Raw genomic sequence first — 7,916 nt, 5'->3', positions numbered from 1 at the left:
TCCTTTCCTCCATTCCCTCCAAACCATAAAATGGGTTTGTTATTACTGCTTTTGGAGCATCTGTCTTATGAGGAAAGGCTGTGGGACCTGGGACTATTCAGCCTGGAGGAGACTGAGGGAGGACCTCATTAATACTTTTTTTTTTGCTGCTTTGACTTTTCAGCTCAAAATTTATAGTTATTTATAGTTGAGTTTCATGCTCAGACAGCTTGCCTCAAACTCTACACAAAAAAAGCTGAAAATTCTTGGACATCTTTCTGAAGATAAGTGCATATTATATTGTGAAGTATAGCGTGATGTTAAAAAAAACCAAACAAACCCAACACGTCCAAAATCTGGCTTTGTCTCACAGTAAGTTTCCTGTGGGCTGAAGCAAGAGTTTTTATTTTCATCAAACTGCCTGATTTGATTCCCACTAACTTCAATGAGAGCAAGACCAGGCCTGTTACTGTCCTAGCATCCTACTCTCTCACAGTTTTATTTAATATGCAATTAAGCTTGTCACTTCGTGTTCTGGGCATTGCTCGCAGCACATCTCACAGGATGAGAACCTCGGAGCAAAAGTTGGATACAAGGAGTTTTTGACATGTAATTAACAGTCCTTTCTTCATATCCTGATGCTCTGATGAAATGAGACTTCCCAGTGGTGGATTAAATGTACTGGTAGGCTTCTGGGGCCATCTGTTTTGCATTCCTCCTTGGTTTACTTTGAATTTCAAATGTCATCATTTCAATACTAAAAACTGCTTCTCTTCTCTCTATTATGTAACAAATTTCTTTTCTTTGCTTCCAATACCATGTATTAAATTGGTAGCAGGATGCTTGGCTCATGCTGATAAAGAACCTTTACAAAATTATGGTTGGAGGGGAAAAATGGAGGGAAGTTTAAATTAAGCTATTCTAGGTCACACCATAGATTAAACTAAATGCAAACTTTGCTGTCAGTGACACAAGGGAAAATACAAGATTCAGAAGGACATTGTAACAAAACAGTTTTGCAGTGACTTAAAATAGGGTTAGCTCCACCTGAAGGAAAGAATGCTTCAAGAATATTCTGTAGGGGCCCATATGAAAGCCTGGAACTTTTAATATAGCAGTCATTTATCCAGTTGGATTTCTGATATTGAATGAGTAATAAAAAATGTTCTTTGGGAGCACCTAATTACATAGTTTTTCCTATCTCTTCATTGTATATGGGTAAAAATCTGTATACATAATTTTCCTAGCAAATGACGTAGTTCTGTCTCTCCTTTGTGTCTGCATTGGAATCTAGATATTTTTCTTCAAGGAGTTTTTGGCAATGAGTGGTTCCTAAGAAACAGGCTTCTTATATTGAAAACTAGTCATATTTCAAGTCATTAGTCTGACTTAAATATTACTGTAATGTGTGAAAAATAGTGAGCAAGATTAAAAGCACTATATAAAATGTTACAGCTGCCTGCATATTTAATCTTTAGGGAGAATGGTATTTGGAATAAATATTGTACATTTGCAGCAGCTTTATATCATTAAATTATGTACAGCCATAAATACCACAACTGGTAGGTGAACAACTTTTCAGTCTGTTAGAGCAAGATGTACATCTGAGTTTGACAAGTACGTTTACACTACGATACTTATGAACAAAATCAGGAGCTTTATCCTAAAATACGGTCTTTTCTTTCACCAATTCCCTTTACAAGTTGCACAGGATCGTCTATTACTGCCACCTACCGATAAAGTGATAAACAGCTGCCTGAAACTGAACACCAACGTCAACTAGAAATGACCTCAAAGGACGATTTTAAATTAATACACACACTCTCAGAAGCAGTGTCCCAGCACTTCTGTTTTCATGGTCTGCATGCAGTAAGGCATTGCCTGATACTGTGGTCACAGCTGGGGTGTGGTTCAACCTCATGCTTCAGTTCCGGACTTCTCAGTTTAGGAAAAGATGGAAGTCAAGTAGATGGTTTGGTGAAAGAGGTCAGGTGTCTAGCTAAAACACAGTTGAAAAAGCAGTGGAAATCTTTGGATGTATCAGTTAGAATTGCTGTCTACTCTCTCCTTGAATTTCATTTTCTAGTTTCATTTGTAAGTGTGATGCCTGTTCCTCCTTGCCACCCTGCCACCAGTTATGTCACCACTTAAACTTTAGCAGTTTCCTCACTTGAGGAGGTGATGTGACCACAAGTAAGGCCTGGGGCAGAGTGGGCCCCCAGCACAGTCACCCCCTAATACTGTTTCCCTATTGCCTTCCTCTCTGCAGAACTGTGCAAGAGCTTTCAGGTGACTGAGAGCTGTGCTATTCCTTCATGCTCAAACTTTGCTCCTGGTTACTGGAGGTTTTTTTTCCCAGGGTGGGTTTGGAGTCCAGGCCAAATACTTCCTTGTATGCCAGAGCTTAAGTGTACAGCCTGAACAGAGCTTAGGCCACTGCTTATGCTTAGAATATCATTTTACAGCAAAAATGCACTAGGCAGCGGCATAAAGGTGTGTTTCAAAAGACCAACCAGTCCATAATATCTATTTGTTGCGTAGCCTCTTACCGTACCCTGTTGTGCCCATGAACTTTAGGCTGCATATTTGAGCCTTTCACTCTTTCTGTAGCATGCTCTAAAGAGATGCACATTTTTTTCAGTAAAAGAAAGGAATAAGCCAAGCTTTATAGAAAAGAACCTTTATGACTTTTTAAAAACCTTCCAAGTATCAGTGACTTTAAAGGTCTTTATAATGTAATAACCTCTTTTTGGCAAGGGTCGCCCACATGACTTTTGGCTGTAAAATTTTTTGTTGCAAAACTGTTCACTACCATGATTCTTGTACTGATTCTTGTCTGTGATGTTGCCCCCTGGAGAGCATACCAGCTTTTATCCTACTCATCACAACATACAGATTTCCAATACATATATATCTGCAGTGCTGATATGAGTATGTTAGTCATATCATTAAAAGACCACATGAAAAAAACTTCAGATGCTAAGATTTTTATGAAAAAAATACTTGAACAGAAACTTTGAGAATATAATGATTGTTATATATAATAGGCTCTCTTAAGATATTTTCTTCTTCTTCAGACGGCACATGCATGGGGTTTTTTCTGGGAGTTTGCTTCAGACTCTGGAAAATAGGGAGCAATTATGAAATACCTATTCAGGAGAAATGAGAAGGCTGTAAAAGTGATTATATTTCTTTACAGTTCTGCCCATACCAACTAAACAAATAATTGTAACAAGGGTGTGAATGAATTTGAAGATTTTTAAACAGAATCTGAATAAATTTAAAAAAATGCATTAAAAGATCATTAAAGAAGCCAAGTTATGCACTCATTTAAGAAATGTCACAGTTAAGTTTGCTTATGCATCTTTCATTTGCCTCTCTCATTTGTATGCGCTACTATTGCAGAGGGCCACTGCAGGAACTCCCACAAGGCACAGTTAATGAGCAGTTACTCAATACTGTTTTGGTTTCTTTACTCATTGTGTAGCCCTGGGCCTGATTTACTCACAAGTTCAGCTTTCAATTTAGAACCTTTCCCTGATGAGCTTCTCTGTGGTGCTCATCATGGATTGCTTCACAAAGTATCTCCACAGTATCCAGGAGGAATGCGAGGGTGGAAATATTCCCATCTTACAGTGCTAAGCTGACGCAGAGCCTGAACAGAATGGATGGGATTGTCAGTGTCTGCCTCTCCAGAGTAGTTAGCATTTCCAGCATCTCTAACAATGTTTCCATTTGCTCAAGCTTCAGCTATGAATCCTCAGCTCTACAAACTGGAGTGACTTTTGCAAGTCAGATGCCCAGAAACTAAGGGAAAAAAAGGAACATTAAGTGTTTTATTTTGTGATGCTCCTGGTATCACACAGAAGCAATTTCAGACTCCAGTTCTGCCAAGCAACAATGACCTTTAGTCTTGCAACACTATTTTGTGGTCCCATCTCCTTCAACAAATAATGGAACCATTTGGTGCATTCTCCAGCAGAGCATGGCCATCCTGAAGCAGGACAAGTGCCAGGACAGGAAAATAGCACCCATCATGTAATTTTTTTCAGTGAAATACAGCCTGAATATTATCTATCTATTTATAGATCTATAATAATGAAATTATAAATAATATGTGGCCAATCTGCTTTGTAAACCCAACAACAGCTTAACATTTTACCAGGCGTGTCATTAAAAAGCATATTTGCTGTTGTAGGTCTCATTGGTGCTTCCTATAAAAGTTTTTTTCTGTACCCACATCCTGAAGTCTTTATGCAACTTTCAAAAATAGCTGTGTACAATCTTCACATGAAGTAGCTAATCCCAACAGCTATAGCCCAACTATTAGTTATTTGGGGTTGAACCACATCTCTGCAAGACATTTCCCTGTTTACTCTCACAGATGTGCCTTTCAAGATTTAGCTGCTACCACATACAGTCGGTTTTGAGTCCATTCCTATTTTTGATTGTTGTGAATGTGACAAGGAGTCAACTAAGGCTGTGAAATGTAATATTGCTATATTGGTATGTTTGGATAACTGTGACACAGAATGATAGAATTATAGAATGGTAGTGGTTGGAAGGGACCTTTACAGATCGTCTCGTCCAACCCTGCTGCCAAAGCTAGATCAGGTCACACAGGAACATGTCCAGGTGGGTTTTAGAAGGAGACTACACAACCCTTCTGGGCAGCCTGTTCCAGAGCTCTGTCCCCCTCACAGTAAGAGTTTTTTTCTTATGTTTAAGTGAATTTCTTTGTGTTCAAGCTTCATCTCATTACCCCTTGTCCTGTTGCTAAATACAACAGAGATAAGTGATGCCCCAAACTCCTGACATTAACTATTTAGGTATTTGTTAATATTAATGAGATTCTCCCTCAGTCTTCTCCAGACTAAACAGCCCCAGTTCCCGCAGCCTTTCCTCATATGAAAGATGTTCCAGTCCCCTGATCATCTTGGTGGCCCTGTGCTGGACTCTCTCTGGAAGTTCCCTGTCCCTCTTGAGCTGGGGAGCCCAGAACTGGACACAAGACTCCAGATGAGGCCTCACCAAGGCAAAGTATAGGGTGAGCAGAACCTCCCTTGACCTGCTGGCCACACTCTTCTTGATGCATCCCAGGATGCCATTGGCCTTCTTGGCCACGAGGGCACTTTGCTGGCTCATGTTTAGTTTATTGTCAACCAGAACTCCCAGGTCTCTCTCTGCAGAGCTGCTCTCCAGCAGGTCAATCCCCAGCCTGTAGTGGTGTGTGGGGTTGTTCCTTCCCAGGTGCAGGACTCTGCACTTGTCCTTGTTGAACCTCAGGAGGTTCCTCTCTGCCCAATTCTCAAGCCGGTCGAGATCCCGCTGAATGGCAGCACAGCCTTCTGGGGAATCAGACAGTCCTTCCAGTTTGGTGTCATCAGCCAACTTGCTGAGGGTACACTCTGTCCCCTCATCCAGGTCATTGATGAAGATATTGACATCCTGCAAGACAGTTTTTCCAACTCTTGTGCATGTTGGGATGGGTCTGTTTAAAGAAATATTCCAACTGAACGGGACCTTTCCAGAACGTAACAAGGATAATCTGATTTACCCCTCTCTAGAATAAGAGACTGAGTTGGTCATCCACTCACCTTACATTTGTAAGAGGACATGAAACTTGGAGCTCCAGCTTTCTGTAAAGGAAAGGGACTTGAGGGAAGTTGGGTTATCTTTGTCTGAATACAATGTTGGAGGTGTTTGGTTGCTAAGTTATTGCAGTGTCAGTGACAGCAAAACCCTACAGAATATTCTTGGACCTAAGACAATTCAGTGCAAACTATGGCTGCTGCCCCAAATCAGACACCTGGGCTCCCTGCCAGGAGCCTTTTCGTCTTCAGATTAAACAACCACAAGTCTCTCAGGTGCTTTTCATAGGAGAGGTGTTCCATCCCTCAGATCATTTCTGTGTCCTTCCTCTGGACTCACTCCAGCAGGTCCTTGTGTTTCCTGTACTGAGGACTCTAGAGCTGGACACGGCATTGCAGGTGAGGTCTCATCAGAACACAGTGGAGAGGCAATATCACCTCTCTCAGCCTGCTGGCCACACTTCTTGTGATGCAGCCCTTGATGCAGTTGGCTTTCTCAGCTGCAACTGCACTTTGATGACATATCTGTTTTGTCACCTACCAATATGTCCAAGTCCTTCTTTGCAGGGCTGCTCTTGCACCACCACCAGCCGGAAAAGAAGAAGAGACAGAAGAAAGAAGAAGCAGGAAGAACCCTCCTCTTCCGGCTTCTTCTTAAAAAGTGATCATGGAGGTGTCTAGTTGGCTCAGCCCCAGAAGTGGGTCTGGCTCAGAGCTGAGGAGAGTTTCAAGCAACTTCTTACAGGAGCCATCTTACAGCCCCTTCCCCCTTACCAGAAAAGGCTGTCATGTCAAACCATGACAAAGGTTTAGTTGCATTGCAGCCATGCTGTGAAGGATTTAACCAACATGATGGAAAGAGTGGTTTCTGTGAAGTAAATACTGCCTCCTTGACCTTTTTAGTTTCTTAAGTCTTTTAATAAAGGAGAACATAGAGCAGAATTGGTAGTCATACTGTATCTTGATTTTTTTTTTTAAGGGAGACTAATAAATCTCCCTTAAGAGACTATTAAGGAAGATAGCCATGGGCAAAATTTTGTTAGCTTCTTGCCTTCATTCAAATTTACAAATGAGCACAGGCCTTGAACCACAATGGCTGCAGCTATGTGCTGCCCAAAGCTTTCTAAGCTGCCCAAGGCTTTCTGTTAGCGTTTCTCTTCATGCCTGTCCATCAGGTCCTTACAGCTTGCAGGTCACATACCATTGACTTTTCTTTGCTGCTACTAATGATATGAGCTGGCAGGCCCATCAGCAAGGCTGCCTGTTTTCTAGAGATTAGTTTTTGCAGGATTACTTTGTCCTCAGGAGACCCCAGCAACTCCAGCAGCAATAATAGCTCAAGCCAAGGAGTCTGGAAACTCCTCTGCATCTGCACTTCATCATATCAGAAAGGTGAAAGGGGAGGCAGGGAGACTCCTTTTTCTGTTTGGGAAAATAAGCAAAATCTCTTTCTTCAAAAGATCCTAAGAGGAACGTACAGAAAGAACTGAAAATTCCTCAATGCAGACAGTGAATCTGTTTAGGTTACGAACATTAGGGGGAAAAAATTACTCTTGGGATGAAAATTTACAACTCTTTAAACTCCAGTAAAACCCTTCATACCCTGATCTGTAATATCTTTCAATATTTTTTCTTTAAATAACTGAAGACACAATGATTTTGTGAAATGTCCTACATCAATGTGACTGCAAAGGTTGGAGAAAGTTAAGCCTCAAATCCCTAAAATGGAATCACTTGACAGTCCCCTTGACAGTCCCCTTTCAGATGGAGCACACAGAGACCAATAAAACACACGGCTCCCTTGGGGATGAACTCTGCTGAAACACATGCAGCTCTACCCTGCTTCTTGCTCTTGTCATTTGCTCCAGTGTCCTAAAAAAATCCCAGTCACCCACTCAGGGCACTAATGAGGCCAAAAAATGGTAAAAAAATATGAATGCTATGGACTACAGCTCTGGTATCCATCAGTTCTCTGTGTCAGACAAGAGATGTTTATCCAGAGACGTCGTGCAAATTTAACAGAAGCATCTTAAGTTTAAAAGCAGTCTGGGGACTAAAATTTCTATCTCTCCTATCTCCAGCTCTTGCGTCCCACATCTTGTGCCTGATCTTATGCCTGTACTATACTGTGTGCCAAAGGCACCACCTGAGTCTGTAATGTCAGAGGAGTAAATCTGTTCAAAAAGCACAGGATGAAAATGGTGTGTTTTTAAATAAATCACACCTAGAATTACCATAAAACAAATCCAAATTTGCAGTCTTCCAGGAAAATAATTTGACATTATCTCAAAGTTATATTCCATATCCACTCTTCTTTTCATAGTGTATATGGATATCTTCATGATT

The sequence above is a fragment of the Colius striatus genome, chromosome 2, assembly GCF_028858725.1.
Source record: "Colius striatus isolate bColStr4 chromosome 2, bColStr4.1.hap1, whole genome shotgun sequence".
Taxonomy (NCBI): domain Eukaryota; kingdom Metazoa; phylum Chordata; class Aves; order Coliiformes; family Coliidae; genus Colius; species Colius striatus.
The sequence above is the reverse complement of the archived record's forward strand: the minus strand, read 5'-3'. Positions refer to the sequence as shown.